Source organism: Chenopodium quinoa, unplaced genomic scaffold, assembly GCF_001683475.1.
Source record: "Chenopodium quinoa cultivar QQ74 unplaced genomic scaffold, ASM168347v1, whole genome shotgun sequence".
Lineage (NCBI taxonomy): Eukaryota > Viridiplantae > Streptophyta > Magnoliopsida > Caryophyllales > Amaranthaceae > Chenopodium > Chenopodium quinoa.
This window is the reverse complement of record NW_018743047.1, coordinates 1,440,670-1,464,666: the sequence shown is the minus strand read 5'-3', so window position 1 is coordinate 1,464,666 and position 23,997 is coordinate 1,440,670.

Sequence of the window (23,997 nt, the reverse complement as noted above, 5' to 3'; positions counted from 1 at the left end):
AGAAGCTCATTCGGCTTCACCCTAGAAGCTCACACATTGCACTCTTACAATACAATATTATAAAAACGAGAATCCTCACGAACTCTCACACCCCAATACATAAAACACTCAAAACCCTTTTTCCCAATTATAAGCTCTCAAAGAATAACTCTAAATACATATCAATGAATAAAGAGATAAAACTAATATGCTGGACACTTCAAGATCTATCTGGAACTTACTGGACGAACTGTAACCAGAACCTGACTGGAACTTCGACCTGGAGGTTTGACTTAGCTTCGTGGTGAAGGATGAAACCATTAAGCACGACCACTGCACTTCGTCAACCTCGACTTTGAATGAATACATATGAGCATATTTATAGTACACCCAAATTATTCTTTTCGTAAAAGATAAGTTTTATTAAAAGATAGAAATAAAAGATATTTTCCAAAAATAAGTTTTCCATAAATATATCTTTTGTTAAGAATATATTTAATCAATAATAATAAGATATATTTACCATAAAATCAGATTTTATCTAAATCTTATATTTTCCAAATATACTAATATATCTTACCATATCTTTTTAAAAAAGATATAATTACCATATCTTTTTACAAAAGATATACTTGCCATAAAATTAGATTTTATTTAAAACTTATTTTGCTGAAAATATTTTCCAAAAATAACTTATCTTTTTCCACAAGGATTTATTAGAAAGTAAATATCTTTATTCTGTAAAACCAAATCCTTAAAAGGTATGCACGTGTTAGATAAATATATATCATTAAATTCGACCTGCGACCTTTAACGACGTGCAGACGTAAGTTCCAATTAGGTTTCGGAACTCTGACAGTCTCTGAGTTCCTGACAAGTCAGTAACTCTAATTTCATTGACTATCATGAGTTCACCTTGGTTCTTTAGACTTGTTCCAGACTGACTTTTATGTCCAACATACTTACATGAATCCTAGAGCGATATACTTCGATTTCTTCGTCTTCATGTTGTTTCTTTGAAACTCTTGTTCTGGAATCTTGTAGTATTGATGTATTCTAGTTCTCGGGGCAACGATAAGTTCTTGTTAGGGAACGATCCTGTTAGGGAATTAAGTTCCTGTTAGGGAACTCTTCATGTACATGTTGGGGAACATGGAACTCTTCATGTACCTATTAGGGAACATGCTCCGGCTCTCGTGGGAAAGCCTGCCAAAGGTTCCTTCTGCATCTCGTTAGAGAATATCTTCTGATTCCTTCGTGGTTTGGTTCTTGTGGGAGAACCTGCTTTAGGTTCATTCATTCCCTCTTGTTCCTCTTAAAGTCTTCTATGTTCCAACCCATTGACTTCACCTAAGTCAGTTCCTGTCTTCACATGAACACTTAAGAGAAACATTAGATTGAAGTTTGTTTATCATAAACAAACTCCAAGTGAGAGAACTAATTAAAATTAAAGCTTATGTAAATACTCCTACACATATACGACTCACGTATGTATAGAGTACTTACCTCATGAAGCTAACTTATGCAAACACCTATTTACATAGTTACCTTCATGGTTCCTTAGCCATCATCATGCTTATCAACCATAACACTCATCATTGTTCTTGTTCTTCTATTGCTTATCATATATTGCTTAAGTTCCTTATATACATACTTTTCATTGCTCAGGTTCCTTGTATCCTGTTCCAAGTATAACTTGTTCTTTCTATGCACAACTTAACAAACATATTAGATAGATAATCATCATTAGTTTACAATCATAAAAACCTCAAAACCTAATTACTCAAAAAATAGTCTCTAGCTGCAAAACATGGGTTTCACTAGGCACATACTTCTTCAATTGGGAAATGTGGAACACATCATGCATTTTCTCGAACTCCATTGGCAAAGCCAATTTGTAAGTGACAAGGGGTCGGACTAGGTCGTTGAAACTAACCCTACCCTAGGCCAAACTAAATTTGTAATCTCTCAACACACCCTTATACAAGTATAATGGTAAGTCGAGGGTCGAACCACTAAGGAATGGAGGGCGATCTTATATTGTCAAGTCAAGCTATTCCGGAAAGGTGAGGTAAGGGTGTGAATGCTAAACAACTAAACAAGCTAGGTTGGGACAAATGTAATAAACACTAGGGCTCGGGATCCACATATACTCGTAATGGATTCCGCTAATTGGGAAAGAGTTGACTAAGTCGAGTGATGCGAGGGAAAACCGATCATGCAACCAAAAGAGCATATCAAGCTAGCGTCAACTACGGTAAACTCTAGCTAGGAACGTCACAAGACACCTCAATCGTTAAATGCAAGCCACAAATCAATGGTCTGTATCAATGTGAACCTACAATGCAATCTAGTGTGAATAACTAGGGTGATCAAGCCTAAATAAAACACACACATGCACATAATCAATTAACCAATTTAATCACATCATCAAATCCATCAATTTCCCCAAATTAACATCAATCCATTACTTATATATGTTTCACCATTACCCTAGCAATCAAACTACTTACAATCCATAAAAATCAAGATCAAAACAAAGCTAAAGAACAAATTCGTCATGATCAAATTAAACAAACTAAAATTAAATCACAAATCAATCAAACTTCAATCAAACTTGAACATTCAACAAAACAATTGAAATTAAACTAAAGATCAAACTAAAGATTGAATTAAAGAAAAGGAATCCTTACAAACTTGATCAAAAATCAAAGGAAATGGAGAAATCTTCAATCATCAACAATCCACCTTGAAATTCTCTCACTAAAACCTAGAGTTTCTCTCACTAAAAATATCTCTAATTTGATCTAAAACTAATTCTAATTCTATTCTAATCATTCTCTCTCTAAAAATAGAAGGAAAAACTATATATAGTAAACTAACAAGATAAAAGTTAGTTAGATCGTCCAAAAGAAACCCCGGAATGCGCGGTCGCAACAAGAGAGGCGCGGCCGCGAGAAAATGGGTACGGAACAAGGGCCATAGCAGGCGCGCCCGCGCCACCACCTGGCGTGCCCTCGCCAACCAGTGCGTGGCCGCATCACCCTCGTGCGCGCCCGCACCTGGCAGCAGGAGAGCAATCCTCTTCTTCGTCCTAGCTCATCCTCGTGCGCTCGTCTTGGTGATGATGATGAACACTAAGGTAGGCAGTCTTGAAATGGCCATTTTGGTGGGTTCATGCCAAAGATGATGCCCCCACCGCATGCATGCACTGATCTCATGAACTTGCTCCTTGCATTCCTTCAAACTTGAGCTCCAAATGATATGCAAGAGGCATCCAAAATGATGAGAAATATGAGAGGAAGGCTCGAGAATCCCCGGAACACGATCATAACTTGAAAATACACGAAAACAAGCAAATAAAAGGGAAAAAGACCAAATAAAAAAAGAAATGCACAAAGAAAGAAAACTAACTAAGGAAAGCACAAACTAAAGAAATAAAGAACAAAACTAAGGAAAACTAAAGAAAAAAGCTATAAAATAGCATGAAATTCATCCTAAAAGAAGCGAATTGGGTGCCATAAATGACACTCATCAATAAGCCACTTTCCCCACACGTTGGAGAATTTCATACGGACGCACATATTTTGCACTAAGCTTCCCTTTCTTGCCAAATCGCATCACACATTTTGTTGGAGAAACCTTTAGAAATACCTTGTCCCCAACACTAAACTCATCATCCCTTATCTTCAAGTCGGCATAACTCTTCTGTCTATCTTGTGCTACTTTTATAAGCGACTGGATTAGTCTCACCTTGCTCACCATATCCTCAATGAACTCTGTTCCTAAGGTTACCCGTTTACTGTAGTCATTCCAGCAAACTGGGCTTCTGCACTTCCTTCCATACAATGCTTCAAATGGTTCCATCTTGATGCTTGCATGGTAACTGTTATTGTAGGAGAATATGATCAAAGGTAGGTGATCCTACCAATTCCCTTGGAAATCTAAAGCACAAGCTCGTAGCTATCCTCAATGGTTTGGTTTATTTTCTCAGTCTGACCATCTATTGCAGGATGAAAGGCAGTACTCATCTTCAATGTTGTTCCAAGGTTCTCTTGTACTTTTTGCCAAAACTTTGATAGAAACCTTGAGTCTCTATCTGACACTATGTCCTTGGGAACTCCATGCAACTGACTTACATTCTTCACATAGACACTTGCTAGCTGCTTCTTTTTCCAGGTCTCTTTGATAGGAATGAACATCGCTGACTTAGTAAGTCTGTCCACAATCACCCAAATCGTGTCATTCCTAGTACGAGTCTTTGGTAAGCCTGTCACAAAGTCCATGGATATGGAATCCCACTTCCAAACTGGTATTTCTAGTGGGTGCACCTTTCCCATGGGTCTTTTGTGGTCTATCTTCACCTTCTGGCACGTTAGACACTTTGATACAAACTCAACAACCTCTCTCTTCATATTCAGCCACCAATAGAACTCTTTCAAGTCCTTATACAACTTATCTCCCCCAGAGTGAACTGAATATGGTGTATTATGACACTCCTCCATGATTTTTCTCTTTATCTCCTCACACTTCTGTGGTATGCACCATCTCTCCTTGTATCTCAGACTCCCCTCTTCAGGAATCTCGAATTCAGTCTCTGCACCACTATTCACTCGATCTCTAATTTTCTGCAATGACTCATCTTCAAACTGCTTCACTATAATCTCCTCAAATATGGATGGTTGGATTGTCAAAGCACTTAGCAATCCCTTTAACTCTCCTTGATTAACAACCTCAAGGTTTAATCTTCTCATATCCTTACACAACTCATTGGCCACAATAAAAGCATTGACATCATGGCTTGACTTTCGGCTAAGAGCATCTGCAACAACATTCACCTTTCCCTCATGATACTGGATGTGGACATGGTAGTCTGTGAGAAACTCTAGCCATCGACATTGCCGCATATTCAAGTGATCTTGGGTGAAGATGTACTTTAGACTCTTATGGTCCGTGAAGATCTTACAAGAAACACCATAAAGGTAGTGCCTCTAAATCTTCAAAGCGAACACAACAACTACAAGCTCCAAGTCATGGGTAGGGTAGTTGACCTCTTGTTTCTTCATTTGTCTCGATGCATACGCGATCACCTTTCCATTCTGTTGTAGGACACATCCCAGACCATGCTTCGAGGCATCACTATACACTTTGAATCCTTCTCTCCCATCAGGTAATACCAGAACTGGTGCAGTATTCAATCGCTCTTCGAGTGTTTGAAAAGCTGATTCACAACTCTCGTTCCACTCAAACTTGCTCTGCTTCTTCACAAGGGTAGTCTTAGGTCTGGCTATCCTCGAAAAATCCTTAACAAACCTTCTATAATACCCAACTAATCCCAAGAAACTACAAACATCAGTCACATTCTTAGGTGTAGGCCACTCACTCACCGCTTTGATCTTCGCAGGATCCACAGGTACACCCTCCTTCGAAATGTAATGCCCCAAAATGCAACTTTCTCCAACCAAAACTCACACTTAGAAAACTTAGCATACAACTTGTTCTTCCTAAGAGTTTCAAGGGTAGTTCTCAAGTGCTCAACATGTTCTTCCTCATTCCTCGAATACACCAAAATGTCATCAATGAACACGACTACAAACTTGTCCAAGTACTCATGAAACACTCAGCTCGGTTCATCAAGTCCATGAATATGGCTGGTGCATTGGTTAACCCAAAAGACATGATTGTAAACTCGTAATGCCCCATACCAAGTTCTAAAGGCTGTTTTTGGAATGTCTTTATCTGCAACCTTCAACTGATGGTACCCCGACCTCAAATCAATCTTCGAAAACACACTTGCCCTCTTCATCTGGTCAAACAAGTCATCTATCCTAGGTAGAGGGTACTTATTCTTCACAGTCACATTATTCAACTCTCTGTAATCAATATATAGCCTCAAACTTCCATCCTTCTTTTTCACAAATAAAACAGGTGCTCCCCAAGGTGATGCACTGGGCCTAATGAACCCCTAGTCTAACAACTCCTGCAATTAAGCCTTTAGCTCACTCATCTCAGCTGGTGCCATTCTATAAGGTGCTTTTGAGATAGGTGCAGCTCCTGGAACTAAGTCAATGGTAAACTCAACTTCCCTCTTAGGTGGAATTCCCGAAATCTCTTCTAGAAATACATCTAAAAACTCATTCACAATGGGTACATCCTTATCCGCCTAATCTCACTCATACTCAAATCTTGAACACATCAAAAGTACAATGGACATCCCTTATTCACTAGCTTATTGATCTTCAAAGCAGAAATAATCCCAAAACCCTTAGGCTTCCCTAAACGTCTATAGGACACTGTCTTACCCAAAGGATCACTCAGTTGCACTCTCTGCATCTCACAGTCTATCTTGGCCTTGTATGAACTCAGCCAATCCATTCCCAGAATTACATCTAAGTCCCATAGGTTAAACTCAATAAGATTCAATGGAAATATAGCTTCTCCTATTTTCAAAGGCAAGCCTTTTAATATTTTATTACAATGAACAAATTTGCCCGTAGGCAGACTGACTGACACATCAACATGACTCGATTCAGTTAAGTTTAACTTGCGCACAACAGAAGTAGAAATGAAAGAGTAAGCTGCTCCAGAGTCAAACAGAGTGTTGACAGAGACAGAATGAATAGAAAAAGTACCAGTAACTACATCCAAGGACCTCTCAGCTTCTCCCTTGCTCATCACAGACAAGCGCCCAGGAGTGTTGTTTCTTCGTTGGTAACCATTGTTGTTGTTGCTCGAGTTGTTGTTGTTGCCGTTTCCAGACCTGTTATTATTGTTGCTACCATTTCCAAACTTCCCATTCTGACCATTTCCCTTATTCCCCTGGCTGTTGAAGTTGTTAGGCCACTATTGGGTGTTCCCACCATTCCCACCATTTCCCTGTTGTTTCTGCTTGGTGTAACACTCATATTCCCTGTGCCCCCTTTTGTTGCAGAACCGGAAAGTCACCAAATTCCCATCATAGTCTCTCCCAGGGTGGTTTCTCCTACACCTCTTACAGTGGTAGGTTCTCTCTCCATTGTTATCATTAGAAGAACTGCTAACATTTTGGTTACCCCTATCAAACGAGTTCCCATTCCTAGGCCTCTTAAAGTTACTCTGGTTTTCAGATTTCCCAAATTCCTTCCTTTTCTCCCTAGCCTTAGCACTCGCTCTAGCACTTTTAGTATTCAGATGGTACAGGTGTGCAGATCTCTCATATACCTTGTCGAGGGTTTTAAAAACTTTCTTGACTAGATCTTTCTGTAACTCGTCAGTCAATCCTTGTTCAAACCTTTGAGCCTTCAGTTCTTCAGTTTGTACAACCTCAGGAGCGAACCTAGAAAGGGTCATAAACTTATTATAATACTCAGAGATTAACATATCTCCCATTTCCAAGCTTATAAACTCCTGAGCCGTCTGTTTCTTCAGGAATGGAGGGTAAAACTTGTCCCTTAAGGAGGTCTTAAACACTTCCCATCCAAAGTTAGGTTTGGCCTTAACGGTCACAACATTGTCTCTCCACCAGATATCAGCTTCGTCCTTAAGGTACATAGCGGCCTGGTCCACTTTCATACCCTTAGGACAATTGAGTGCCACGAACAGCTTGTCAAACTCTCGAATCTAGTTTTCTAGGAAAGTAGGGTCAACACCTCCCTTAAAAACTGGTGGCCTAACCTGGGCCAGCTTCTTAAACATCTTAGCTAGGGGGTCGACTTGGTCTCCCCGATTTTGGTTCAGATTTTCAGCCAACAAACGAATAGCATCAGTTAAGGCAGCGTTCTCAGCCATTCTAGCTCTACGCATGAAAGAGAATAAATATGAACTCCATTTTAAATGAAACCCAAATACTATTTACACATATTCATTGAATCACAATATTACATTTTGTCATATAAATTGGTTCAAAAGGGTACTTTAAGATTGCACCCCCTTGTCCCAAGCAAAACCGCACAATATAAACATGATTCATACGCAGGATTAAATGAAGTTAAGAAAATAATTTCCCCATCCTGCGCCACTCTTACTAAATTTAATTATAGACAAAGAAATTCTCCCCAAAATTATATGATCACAAAAATTAAACTTGCTCTTGCTCACAAATAAAAGTAAAATGAAGCTCTTAAAATAAAATACCAACTTCTTATTATAAATTAAATAAAGGTATCAATCCCAAATAATAACTCTGTAGCACTGGCTACTTATTAAAATTAATCATCTAAATCATAATATAATGAGTTTTCTAATAACCATGATCAATGGCAAATGCCTTATTCATGCTAAATCCGCCCTAACAAAGATAATCCTCAAGATATCACATTGCCGTTCTTATCTTTCTTCTCATTATAATTATTAACATCAAAATCAGGATCATTTTCATCATCTGTGTGTTCAATAATTATTGCCTTGTAAAGGGGATTTAGATTCCTAGTAGCTTTCTTCCCAACATTTGGATCTTCAGGTGGTGGTTGTAGCCATTCAAGATCATCCTCATCTGGAAATTCAATAAGAGAATGCTCATGGAAAATTCTCTTATAGGTTTTAATCTTATGCTTTTTATTCTTTGCTGTCTTAAATTCATGTATGCACTGGTAATCTTCTTCATCAGGATTAGTTGGCATAATAATCTTTTCCAAATTCTCCAGAGTATCTTCACTTGGAGTATCATTCTCATCCTCAGACACGACTATATGGGGTTGTTCCTAGTACCATTCATGCTTTCAGACGTGATTACTGAGTCGCTCATTTCTTTTCTACGTCAACCCAACGCAACAAACATTCAAAAAGCATAACACAAGCACATCACAAAATCAATTAGAACATTAATTACAACATGTTAAATAAATAAGAAAAATAAAACTTCATGTGATAATTAAATGAAAAGATATGTATGAAATATGCATGCATTCCCTTCTTAAGTTTACCCAAAGCTCGCTAAGTAGAAAATATAAACTTCAAAATAAATTTAAATAAAATGGTTTAAAACATATTAGTTTCAAATAATAATAAAAAAAATTTAATCTATAAATTCAAATTTTCAACCATTAAATAGGAGCCTCGGACATACTAAGCTAATTGGTTTTAGTGGTAATTAAATCTAACCTAAGATCTGATACCACTTTGTAACACCCCAATAGTTCTCTCTTTAAACCTGTGAGGACCCTGAACAATATTCAAGAGAATTATTGGTGTGCTACCGCCACGTGTTTAAACGTTAAAGCTTTTTCAGAAAATAGCAGCGGAAAAACTAAATCAATTATTTATAAATTTCAAAAACCAAATACCAAAACCAAACTAAATCTTACAACTTGGAACCATTAAGGCCTTTATTCAAAACTCAAACCATTAGAAATAGTACGAAAGCAAAGTTGAGTTTAAGTAACTTCAAAAGTAAATAAGAACAAAAATAAGAAAAGTAATCAACTCCCCACTCAAGATCCCACCATCTAGATATGGATGATGCATGTGTAAGAACCTGTGGTTAATTTGCTCCCCAATATTACAAGTATAAAAATTGGATCGTCACAGGGTCATTGAAAGGCGAAGGTCATGATCAAAGAAAGACACACAAACCACGTAATCAGCAAAGTAGAGTACATACAAGCTGCAAAACATAAAAGAAATCCCTAACATGCTACTAATTAATAATCAATCATCACGCATCATTAGTTTATAGACTCGACACATGACTCAACTATTTATGTTACTAAGACTCCATTAATTAATAATAGGTAAATCATTATTTTTATTCATTGGATTACGCAATAGATAAGGTTGTCCAACCCATGCTCCATTTGGAAAATCAATAAAAGAAAAACCCCATGCCTCCTTTCGAAAACATCAATAAGCATCCAACGACCACGGGCAAGACTCCGTGGCAGTAGTTAGTATGAGATCTCACCTAACTCCTAGTTTTAAAAAAATATTTGAAATAGGAGACTCGTAGATCAGATGGCCTCGAGAAAAGTGCACGGCTAATACTCCGTGTACCCCAACCCCTGATTGGCATTACTCCAGATGTGCACCAATCCATAGTTTTATTGCTCATCCATCTTGCACTTTACGTGATTTACAGGTTTAGACTTAGTGGCATAAGAACCATATTCTGACTTTTATTCGGAGAATATCCAACAACAGTTTCCATTGAATGAATAAGAGATCCAAATCCTAAAAACAATAATGCTTTTGAATAAGCATGAGTAATCAAATGAAATAAAGAAGCTGACTCATATGCATAATAATACAAACATTCCAATAACAATTCAATCAATTAAGACAAGTTTCCAATTTCAATTCTTGATTTTTTAGTGACAACAACATTTATTATTTAATCCTTTAACTACCTCGGTGTATAAACACCTTGAGTGCATAAGACATTCCACAAACTTAACCTCGTCATATAAGACTTAAATTTTTCCTTTACTCATCCTGTTTGCATAATCATGAATGAGTAATAAATTAATCATTACACCAATCACATACCTTTGCCTCTAAGCGCACCTTGCATAATTAGAGCACAAATAATACTTGCAATATAAAATAATGCACATCATATGAAATTCACAATGTATAACCAAACAATTTAACCCAGACATCCCTATACATGATACTAAGTTATCGACCCGTCCTTAAACATGCACTTAAAAGCAAAGTTTCGTAACTTGTACGTAACTTGTGTAAACAATTCGGTTGGTCACTTTAGAATTAGAAGTCACCTTCTATAAAGTCCTCTCCTAAACCAAACAATGAGAAATAAGTCAATACCTAAGCAAATAAATTTACAGCAATACTAAACTACTTTAAATCTTCTTAAATCTTCAAAATAAAGCTTTTAAATTATTCCCCTTAGTTAATAATAATAAAATAGCATCCCAACTATAAGTTTATATGTTAAAATCATGAAAACATAGCGTATAATATAAAATTACAGCAAGTTTAACTTACTAACATATGCTAAAAATTTGTTTTACTAATAGTTTTTTGCAATTCAAATAATCTATACTTATCATATTGCATAAATAGTTGTTTAAAACATATAGAAGCATTCTAAAACTTTATTTTTGGCTCAAAACTAATAAAAATCAGATTATCTAAAAAATAATTTAAATTATAAATTTCAAACTTTTGAAGATCTACATTCATAATTCAATAGTTAGAATAGTATATTACACACTAAAACCTTAAAACCCTTCAAATAAACAACATAAAACTCAAATTTCACAAAATATATAATCTGAAAATTAATATATAATTAAAATAATCATACTTTGATGTAGTTTAAACATAGTATAATTAGATAACTTGATTAGCACGTTATCAAGCCCTAAAACATGAAAAATCAAGGTTTAAACCCTAAATTATACAACATATATAATCTGAAATTTTATATAATAAATTAAAATGCTAAAACTCATAAATTTATAATATTTTATAACTTATATATAAAATCAAACCATAATAACAATAATTTAGAATTGAAATCAAATAAAAATAGAAGCTTTAAATCAAAAATAATAAAACAAAAGAAGTGAGGAAAAAGGGAGGAAGAGGGGTGAACTGCAGGGTTGTTGTACGGTGGTTCGTCGGGGTGGCCGGAGGTGTAGCTGGGCGGCGGTGGTGGTGCATCTAGAGCAGCGACAACAACTTGTGTGTTTTTTTTTAATTTTTTATTTTTATTGAGTCGTGAAACAAGGAGAAGGAAAAGAGTTGAGGGTTTTTTTTTCTTTTTGTTTCACGTGAAAGAGAGAAGAAGAATAGGTGAGGGTTTTATTTTATTTGGGTTTTAGTTCTCTAATTTTATTAAGAGTAGGATTTGGGTAATTTGGGTTTGGATAGGGATTGAGTATTTGGGCCACTAAGTTAAGAAAGAACTATAATTTAAATAAGAACTTAGTAGTTTTAACTTACTAATAAAGAAAATTTTATTACTTTTACATTAAATAATTCATACTTATAAAAGTGAAATTAAAATATTTGTATAAATAATAAATAATTATATTAGAAAAATATGGGGGATTAAAAAAGTTGAGGGAAACGTTTGCTTATTTAGCAGTTGAACACCAAATATGAGGGAAACGTTTGATGACTTGGCTTTCAAACGTGAAACCTTAGGGACCTGCAAAAGATGAGTAAGCAAAACATAAATGACCTGAAGGCATTTATCTGATTTAATTGGTGATTATACTTTAGTTGATGGAGTTTTGATGATTTATTCACTAAAAAAAAAGTTGTTTAAACTTAAAGGACTTCTGTAAAAGCATTTTTAACAGCCAAAATAACTGAAATTCAGTGTGTATTCAAAAACTAGCCATTAGAGTTCAACATGGCTATATAATAGTGTTCATCTTCAGCACCAAAAATAGTCAGACCATCACCAAAATAATTCATCTGCTGCTTGAAGTAGTTCCTCTGTGGAATTCTTGAACAATTCAACCTTCAGAGAAAAATTAAATCCAGTTAATTTTGATAATTTCTAGCAGCAGTAGGGGTTCATTTGGCAGTGGTACTACTTGCCATTGTGGTATGCCATTGTCAAGAACTAGATCATGGACTAAAGACAACCTATGAAGGAGGTTCATGGCATGTCCTGATTACGTTGCAAACATAAACAGAAGGGGATGCATGGTTTTTAAGTGGTTTGATGAAGGGTAGACTGACTGGTAGAGAGATGTGATATTAGGTTTAATGGAAGATAAGAAGATGTTAGTTGCTGATGTTGACCACTTAAGGGAGAAGATGGATGAAGCAAAGGACTATGCAAGGAAGATGCAAACATAGTATTTGATGCTGAAGATGAAATAAGGGAAAAGGGGAGGGTTTCTGTAGGGTTTAAGTGTGAAATGTGGGGGTTAATTACATTACTACTACTGTTTGTTTCTATTTTTGTGATTAGCAAAATTTTCAATTAGTTATTAGTTGGAATAATAATGGTACTCTATGTATTGACTTATATGAATGAATGAGAAATTGTGTTATGCTAAGTACCTTAATGTTTCTTGTTTGATATTTCCAATTGTTTTGCTCTAGCTGTAGGAGTTTATAGGTACGATTGCGGAAAATATGAATCATATTCATATAGCACCTAATCCCAAGATCATGCACAACACATAAAGAATTAAAATTAATACCTTTGTAGTGTGATTCCACGTGTGATCGAACAAGAACAAGGGAGACAAAGAACCTCAAACGTGATTCCTCTACTTGGTCCATGGGCACGGATTAAGACCTCAACTAATGCTAGTTAGTTGCAATTGAACCCTTCAATTGACCTTCTAAGGAGAAGAACGAGCAACGAACCACCACACATGCCACTAGGGGTGGCCGGCCGTGAGTCCAAGGGGAGGAGAGAAAGAGAGCCATGGGTTAGAGAGAGAGAGTGGGAGGATTTTCAGATTTTGGTTGCCTTGATTCACAATCTACTGTAAGTTGATTATGACTTAATTAATCAACCCTAGGCATGGATCTTATTTATAGATCTCATCTCTAAATAAGAGTCTATGACAAAGCCCAAAACCTAACTCAAGTCTAACTATGCTAGCCCAATCCAATTCATGATTAGTTACTTGCTCATGAGGCCCATAAATGGGCCTCTAACTTGCTTAACTCAATACCCTTGTGTGTGACCTCATAGGATCCATTCTAGTGGGCTTTGGACTATTTGACTAGCCAAAGATCATTGATCATAGTCTAGCAACAGATAATGATGACCCAAAAAACAAACTTATTATATCCATAATAGTGATCCTTGATATATCTAGTAATTGCACTTGTCGAAGACATAACTCCTTCAATCTCCCACTTGTCTGAGACAAGTACGCAATATTTAAATTTCTTAAGTCAATGTGTGTCGATTTGATGATATGATTTCATCTCATGTCGTGATCATATTAATCTACAAATCGTTTCTTGAAAACTGAGTTAGAATTAAAAAACAAATGATTACTATGTAATCCATTTGAGCACGGCCATGCATTTTCTGAATTCTCCCTTTTCAAGGGGCCAAGACACAGTCCTAATTAAATAGGTAGACTCAATCTAATCTTTTGGCAACCAAGGCTCCCACTCAAATCATGAAGTAACCAGGAAACACCCTTTATAATCTCTAGTTACGGGAAAACGTTTGAGTGTACACAGTTATATCAATCATTGAATGGAATCAATGTTCCACTCATGTCAAAGGAATCCACTAATATATCTGGAAGTTCTATACTTGAACTTCAAAGTAGTTCTATAGTTCGACCATGCATCATTCATGCATATCCATATGATTGACCGAGCTTCACTACGCTCCTATAGCCCATGAAACTGCGTTATCCAATCAATCTTACATGCTAGTCCATTTCAAGAAATAATTTATGTCCACTTTAATGATTCCTAACTAGGAACTTGAATAATATATGGATTTTTTTCACCTGTGAGGTTTCATTCACCAGGTCATCAACCTGATGAGCCCATCAATCCATAATTATTTTGGACATTTTATTTAATATCAAAAACCATAATTAAATAAGAGAAATGATGAATTTCTAATTGAACATAATTCTGCCAATGAATTTATTACATATGTAATAAGTTTTTCTCAAAAACAAATACAACTTAAATTACATCATTAGCCTCAATCCAGTTGCATTAGCATCTTTCTCATGCTTGGGCAATGGAAGGGGTTTAGTAAGTGGATCAGCGATATTTTTATCCATATAAACTTTGCACATCTTGACATCTCCTTTGCCAACGATTTCTTGAATGAGATGGTACTTCCTCTCGACATGTTTGGATTTGAAGTGTGACCTAGGATCCTTTGATTGAGCAATGGTGTCATTGTTGTCACAATTCAATTCAATTCCCTTTTGAGCACTTGGTACGATGTCCATCTAAATAAGGAATTTCTTAATCCAAACTACTTCCTTAGCTGCTTCAACAGTAGCTAAATACTTTGACTATGTCGTATAGTCTGCGACAGTGCTTTGCTTTAAACTCTTCCAGCTCACTGCTCCTCCATTCAGATAGAAGATGTATCTAGATTGAGATTTAAAATCAACTCTGTGTGTTTGGAAACTCGCATCCGTATTACCTTTGACAACCAACTCATCTTCGCCACCGTATACTAGAAACATTCCTTTAGTCCCTCTCAAGTACTTAAGGATGTTCTTGGAAGCTGTCCAGTGTGCTTCACCTGGATTTGCCTGAAATCTACTACACATGCTTAAAGCATAAGAAACATTAGGCCTTGTACAAATCAAGGCATACATTATCGACCCTACTACTGAAGCATAAGGTATAATAGCCATACATCTCATCTCGTCTGGCATAACTGGATATTGAGATTTACTAAGCGTAATTCCATGGGACATGGGAAGAAATCCTCTCTTGGAGTTTTCCATCTCGAACCTATCAAGAATCTTATCAATATAAGTCTCTTGACTCAGTCCAATCATCCTTCGACATCTGTCTCGATGGATCTTGATTCCCAAAATGTACTCAGCGTCACCCAAGTCTTTCATGGAGAAACAACTCTTCAACCACTCCTTAACTGACTCAAGCATTGGTATGTCATTCCCCATGAGTAGTATGTCATCTACATACAAGACTAAGAAAACTATGCTGCTCCCACTGAACTTCTTGTATACACAAGGTTCCTCTCCGCTTTTGAGAAAAACAAAATGTTTGATCGCTTCATCAAAGCGAAGGTTCCAACTCCTTGATGCTTGCTTCAATGCAAAAATGGATTTCTAAAGTTTGTATACCTTTTCAGGATTTTCTGGATCTTCACAACCCTCAGGTTGTGTTATATACACTTCCTCCGTCAAGAACCCATTCAAGAAGGCAATTTTGACATCCATCTGCTAAATTTCGTAATCGAAAAATGCAGCAATCGCTAGAAGAATCCAAATAGACTTAAGCATTGCTACTAGAGAAAAGTTTTCATCATAGTCAATACCATGAATCTGTCTGTACCCTTTTGCAACCAGCCTTGCTTTATAGATGTAAGCATTTCCATGCTTGTTTATTTTAATCTTGTAGACCCACTTGCAACCAATAGGTTTTACCCCATTAGGCAAGTCCACCAGGGTCCACACAACATTTTCAGATATCGATGCCATTTCGGATTTCATTGCCTCAAGCCATTTAATTGAGTTGGAGCTCACCAAAGATTTCTTGTAGGTTGTAGGTTCCTCATTCTCCAATAAGAAGATTTCAGAATCCTCAGTTAACAGAACTTCAACAAACTGTTTGTTTTTAATTATGGCAGACCTACGTGGGGTAGGAGCAATAATAGAAAAATGTTATCTTCAACTCTTTGAAGATTTTTGCAAGAATTAGATTCAAGTGGGATAATAGGAGTCTCCCTAGTCGAATTAGCTTGCTCCGACGCATGATTATGCGCCCTCGCCTCTGATGTGATGTTATCCACATCCATTTGTTGATCGTCTCAAATTTTTTTGAGAACTACTTTACTCCCACTTGTCTTTCTAGAGAGGAATTCCTTTTCTAGAAAGACACCATCGCGAGCAATAAACACTTTGTTATCTTCGCGATTGTAGAAGTAATACCCTTTTGTTTCTTTGGGATAGCTCACAAAGAAACATTTGTCTGATTTAGGGCCAATTTTGTCGCTTTGTAAATGTTTTACATAGACCTCACAACCCTAAACTTTGAGATAAGACAACTTTGGAATTTTTATGGTGTCTTCTCAACTGCTTTGGATGGTCTTCTGTTTAGTATGTTGGGCAACTGCTTCTAATGCATATCCCCAGAATGATATGTGAAGATAAGTAAATCTCATCATGGACCGAACCATATCTAGTAAGGTCATATTCCTCCTTTCTAACACACCATTAAATGTGGTATCCCTGTAGGGGTTAATTGTGAAATTATTCCACAATTAATCAGATGTTCATCAAATTCTTGAGTCAAATATTCACCACCACGATCAGATCATAGTGCATTAATTGTCCTCCCAAGTTGGTTTTGTACCTCATTCTGGAATTCCTTTAACTTTTCAAAGGATTCCGACTTGTGTTTCATTAAATAGATATAAACATATCTACTTAAATCATCAGTGAAAGTAATGAAGTAGTTATAACCACCTCTAGCTTTTGAACTCATTGGTCCACATACATCTGTATGTATGAGGCCCAAAAGGTCACTAGCTCTTTCACCTTTTCCAATAAAAGGAAATTTGATCATTTTACCTAACAAGCATGACTCACAATTCTGAAATGATTCATAATCAAATGAAGTTAGGGGTCCATCCTTATGTAATTTCTCGATGCGCGATTGGTTTATATGACCTAACCTACAATGCCATAAATAGGTTTGGTTTGATTTATCTGTTTTACGCTTTGTCTGATCAATGTTGTAAACATGAGTTGTATAATCTAAGATATACAAACCATTAATCAATTTGGCGTTAGCATATAACATATTTCTTTTAGAAATCAAACAACACTTGTCTCTTATTTCAAAAGAAAAACCTTCAGTATCTAAAACAGGAACTGAAATAATGTTCTTGGTAATTGTTGGGACATAATAACAATTATTAAGCACCAAAATAAGACCAGACGGAAGTCTCAAATGATAGTTTCCAATAGCAAGTGTAGCAACTTTTGCTCCATTTCCTACTCGAAGTGTGACTTTCCCTTTTGTTAACTTCTTACTCCCTTCTAGGCCCTGCATGTTATTAACAATGTGAGCACCACAACCGGTATCGAATACCAAAGTTGAAGAAGAAGTAAGATTAATTTCTACAACAAAAACATTAGGTAACTCTTTACCTTCCATTTTCACTGGTGTGTTATGGGGACACCCAAGTATGTGGCAAGACCACCTACCGCAATAGATGCACTGGCTTCCTTCCCTCTTCAAGTACTCCTCTGAATGGTTGACCAAAAGGTTGACTAATGTCACTGTTGAGCCTTCATCATCATGAATAAGCTTGACTAGATCAAATCCATCATGGAGCGAGAACAAGATAGTGTCATGCGCAGAGTCATCATCAAACGACCTCCCTAGGATATCCATCTGATTGAATAATCCAACAGTTCATTGACATGGGTCTTAATTGACTGACCAGTCATGAGTTTCTTAGCCATAATCTTACAGTGGATACTGTAAGTCTCAAACCTTACACTGTCAGTCCAGGAGTAGTAACTTTGAGGGATCGAATTAACGACCTCTCTTACATTATAGTCGTTGATGCCTCCACTTCCTAATGCCCCAATGCCACCTCGACAGATGGCACGAAGACATTCATGCAGATTGGTAAACTCATAGTGCCTGAACCTTCTTTTCCAACAAGTTGGAATAGATTTTAAAATAAGATTCCTGATTTTCTCTGCATCCAAAACATCTTTCGCACGCCTTTCAAGAGTAAAACCAATAGTGTATCTGCTCTCAATGGGTATGTATAAACGAGCTTCAACCCTTTGACTTCTGAGAACATTTCTCAGCTCGTTTTCCCATTCCCTGAAGTTTATGAGATTCAGCCTTAATTTCAATTTGTTAGGCAAAATAGTGTTGTCGTAAAGGTTATTCATCTACAAACAAAGCAAAACGAGGCAAAGTTCAATAATTATGTTTAATAAATTTAAAGTGCCATAAACGATTTAAATTTGGTAAATTTAAAACACTTTATTCAATAAAATGATCCTAATTTGAATTAAGTGATTCCAAGATCCTTTATTTGTGCAATAATTGACCTGACTTTGGCCCTACCATCAACCATTATATTTTCAAGGTGAGTAAACTCTTTATTGAATACAACTCTTGTAGTTCTTGGTTGAATAATTAATCATCACATGTTTAATTATTACTCTTAGCTTCAAGGTTCTAAACTCTTTAGGTAACCTTGTTGAGTATAACCAATTAAAATTGTAAAACTTGTTTTACCCCAACTCTCCCAAGATATAATATGATACCCAACTTTGACATGACTCATCACAAATATCAAAGGTTTATTGGGTTTTTAATTGGAAAAGCAACCTCAATATTATTGGGACCTAGATTTATTATGTTGTGATTATTTAGTGAACTCTAGCGCATCATCAATCAACATAAAATAAATCTAACATGCATAATCTACTAATGCATAAATAAAACATGACATAGTATGGCCACTTAATCCTAAGAAAACTAACAAAGTAGAAAATGCTCCCACTTAAATTTTCATGGATCTCATCCATCTTATTCCTTTGGGTCTCCACTCCATAGTCTTCTTGGATCAATTGCAACCGGTAATATTATTCAATTCTATCTACTACTTAAATAAAATAAAATAAATTACAAAAATACTTAACGGTACGTGTAGGGAATATTTTAAGCATTACCCCAAACATGAACCCACTGTGATCATACAATAAAGTACGGTGGCGTCCAAAGAGAAAGAAGATAGAGCAAAAGAGTCGCCAACAAGTTTTAGAAACTTGTAAACCGTTCACAGGGTGAAGGTTACACCCCTTAACGATCCAGGAGATCGTTAACTCCAATAGGTCTGGAACCATGACTGGTAATTCGGGGATGAAGGTACAAATCCAACCTAAAAGAGATTGAACCTGCCCTAATAATAGGCCTCTAATTTATTCTGATCGTATTCATGTGCGCTTTCTCTCTATCATGCAATCAATAGGATTAACCCTAAACCTGTTTATCTATGTTGGTTGAATATTAATGCACAAATAAATCTATTATTAGCGATCACTTGAATTATAATCTAATTAACCTAAACAAGATTATTAATTATCTTATTAAGCGTGATAACAAGTATCAATTCCCTTTAAACATGCATAAAAGACGTGATCAAGCAATAACAATAAAATATCAAGCAACATAATAATAAACATCAAAATAATAATTATAATCATAATAATAATAATTAAAATAATCATGATCATAAATTATAACAATTATAATCATAATTAAAATAATAAAATGAAGGAAAATTTGGATTTTGGTACCTGAAAAATGGGGGTAATTGAATTTTGGTACCCATTTAAATTTTTTTAAAAAAAATTGGTACCTCAAAAATGACATAACTGTAGCTTTCAGTACCTCCGTCTACATTCCGTTAAGTTTTCTTTTAAAGGGTCCCATTATATAAATTTTTTAATAATTTAATTTATTTAAAAAAAATGAAAAAACAAATTTTTTTTTTTAAAAAAAAACACTTGCCACTGCCACCCCTTCCCCTGTGCCGGATTCCGACTGTTGGTGGCCAAATTCCGCGGGCACCGGCGCCGGCGTCGACCAACCCACCCCCTCCCTTTTCCCTCCTCCAATCTCAACCATAAGGGCCCATAACCCCTGTTTTCCCCTTCCCCGAAACCCTAGGGCAACCACAACCTTCCCTCCCCCCTCGTTCCTGGCCGTGGCGGCAGCCAGCTGTGGCTGGGTTTCGTGCCTGGCCGCGGCGGCAGCTTGCTGTGGCTGGGATTTGTTCCTGGCCGCGGCGGCAGCCTGCTGTGGCTGGGATTTGTTCCTGGTCGCGGCGGCAGCCTGCTATGGCTGGGATTTGTTCCTGGCCGCGGCGGCAGCCTACTGTGGTTGGGATTCGTTCCTTGCTGTGGCGGCAGCCTGTTGTGGTTGGGATTTGTTCCTGGCCGCGGCGGCAGCCTACTGTGGCTGGGATTCATTCCTGGCCGCAGCGGCAGCCTGCTATGGCTAGGCTTCGTGCCTGGCCACGGCGGTAGCCTGCTGTGGCTAGGCTTCGTTCCCAGTTGCGGCGGTAGCCTGCTGTAGCTTGGTGGTCGCCGTTGGGCAGGTATAAGGAGGGAGGCTAGCAGTATAGTGGCTGAGGGGGAGGAGGGGGTGGCTGGAAGGTGGCATGACCATGGCTGGGCCCCACTAATAGAAAACTCAACAGAAGTTGGACGGAGGTACTGAAAGCTACAGTTATGTCATTTTTTAGGTACCAATTTAAAAAAAATAATTGGGTACCAAAATTCAATTACCCCCATTTTTGAGATACCAAAATCCAAATTTTCCTAAAATTAATCATAATTAACATAATCATGTTAAAGCATAATAATAATAGCAAGTTCCTAGGCATGATACTAAAAAGATTAATAACAAACCCCATCATGTCACTAAACAATAAAAATCAAAGCTTTAACCCTAACATGAATATTAAGAAAGAATATAAGAAGCATCGCAGGAATCATAATAAGCATATTTGATATTAGAAACCTTTTTCCTAAACATAATACTAGGAATCATTGTTGTCATTCAAAACATCAAGCATCCTAACATGATACTACGAATTACAATAAAAACCTAGACATGATTTCTATATCATAATATCAATAAATCAATTAAAGCACTTACTTGGATGCCCCGTATCTCTTTCTAATAACAAAATACACACGTTAGTAACTTCAAGGAAAATAATAAACAAACAATTAAATTAAATAATTAAAATAAAGATTTGGGACCAAACCTTCATAAATTAAAACCTTTCACGTCTAGGGCGAAGGCAACTTCGAATTATGCTAGGTGTTTCTTGGTCTTCTGCATCAGAATTTTGTATGTAAAAATGCTAGTTTAGAATAAGAGAGAGAGAAGAATCTTTAGCTTAGAGAGAGAAGAGAATTAGAGAATTGTTGATAAAAACGGAGGTTTTAGGAGGCCATTTATAGAGAAAATCAGCCAAACGGATAGAAAAACAAATTAGAGTTTCGACGAGGATAAAACAGATTAGCGCCAGACGCTGATCATTAGTGCCAAGCGCTACAGCTAGCGCCAGGCGCCAGGCATTAGCGCCAGGCGCTAATGTCTGTCGTCAGGCGCTAATTATTATTTTCATGCGTTTTCTTAATTCAGATAAAATTTAGCCGTACAGAAGGGCAAAATCGTATTTTCCTTAAAAACACTCTTTTATTTTGATTAAAACTCTAAAAAGTCAACCAAAGTCAATTTATCAATGCTAATTGAATTAGGAATGAAAAGAATCTTCTATAAGAATCTAGAAGACCAAAATCAATTCTAATTGCATTAGGAATGATAAATCCATGTTAGGCCCTCCTCTAGATCATTAGGCCGCATATAAGTATCAAAACGGGCCCAATTTAGTAATTTGGCCATAACTTCCTCATTATTCATCGAAATTGGGCTTATAATATATCATTGGAAAGCTCTTTTCAATCCTCATCCAACTACACCATTATTGGACCCTTTTTATGGACCAAACTAAACTGGATTGACTGTTTTATTAAAATAGGTTTTCAAAAACAGAGAGAAAAGAAAAGAAATTAAAACTATCCGCAACACTAGACTTTCCACACTTTCACTTCATTCGATTATGATTCAACGCGAAAGGTACTCATCACCGGGTTTGGTTTTGGGGAGACACAAATGGGTGTCTACAGAAGCCCCCACTTTGATTGAGTTTGGAGAAACGCAAGTTTCAAAAACAAAAGTCAAAGTAGCGATAGGGACGGAGAATGATTCAGAACGTTCTGCGATCCTAAATCACTCTTGTAACGCCGATACCTGCAAAACTAGCATTAGTTAAAACAAATAAGAGAATTAAGAAACGCGTATCTTGCACCATCGAGCACACGTCTCTGAAAGTAACCGACTTGTTGTTGTTTGCTGTTGCGACAACTTTCCACAATCTAGGGAACGCCATCTTTCTGTTTTGATGTTCACTCGCCTCTGAACAACAGAGCTTTTTGGATATGTTCATGCGTCTTAGAACAAAGAGCTTCTTTTTAATATTAACTTCTGAATGATGTGTCCACGCGCTCTAAACAAAGAGCTTGATAATAGGATGCCCACGTGTCTCTGAGCAAAAGAGCTTGATAATAGGATGCCCACGCGTCTATGAGCAAAAGAGCTTGAAAGAAATGTCCACGCATCTCTGAACAAAAGAGCTTGAAAGAAATGTCCACGCGTCTCTGAACAAAAGAGCTTGAAAGAAATGTCCACGCGTTTCTGAACAAAAGAGCTTGATGATATGAATTTTTGTTGTGATAATATTCCGAAGAAAACTTCTGAAGACCAATGCTTGTCGATCTTTAAAGCTCGCTTGAACTTTGCTCCCGCTATGCCAGTACATCGGCGCTTTTGCTACTTTTGAACCATTATGTCGATTCCTCTGCTATTTATGAACCAGTATGTCGGCGCTTCTGCTATTTATATGAACCAGTACATCGTTATCTTGCGATGAGTCAATTCTTAGGCGCTTTAAGCTAAGTGAGACGATCTTTCGTCAGGTCGATCACTTATTGCGATTGTAATCAAGCCGACTACTTAATCATGTCAAATTGCTTATAGGGGCTAACTTGCGTACCAAGGAACCCAAAATTGCTGAAAGAGGTTGAAATAACTGCTCTGAGTGGCTGAGCGTTCTGTCGCCGCTGCAATGCCTCTGGCGCCGCAATTTGGCTCTGTCGCCAGACGCTGGGATCTAGCGCCAGGCGCTGAAATCTGTTGCCAGACGCTAGATGTTGTCGTTTGGCGCTGGAGTTGGGTTTTCCCTATTCTTCTCTTGCTGCCGCTGTTGCTCGGTTTCGCTTCGAACTTTGAACTTGGTCATTTCCTTTCAACCAAATCCGCTCAAATCTTTTGTAAATTAAAGCTCTTCATCTCTAATTTACCGATCAATGTAACTCCTCTTATCTTGGAGGAATCTCCTGTGCCATATTCGCGGTTTTTTTGAAATAAATCCGGGAATGTCCTCGCTTGATGGGATGCACCTGCATTTATATCTTTGACTATAGAACTTTGCTTATCTTTCTTTAGGGTTGACCTTAGACTTAGTTTTGAATCAATGTGATAACACGACATGACTTGTGTGTGCATTGTATTGTGATCGTGCGACTCGAAAATCCAAAAAAGCAAAAATTTGCAAAAATTTTCCGTCATTTTTTGTGGAGGGTACCGACTTTCTCCCGAAAAAGAAAGAAGCGAAAAAAGAATTGAAGTGTTTGAAGGTGCATGTTGAATGAGCTTAGTCAAATGTTGTGCAAGGATTAATTTATCCTAGGCTATCTCAATTGTTGACTCTATGATGAAAGTATTTGGGTAACTTAAGCACGGAGGCTAAGC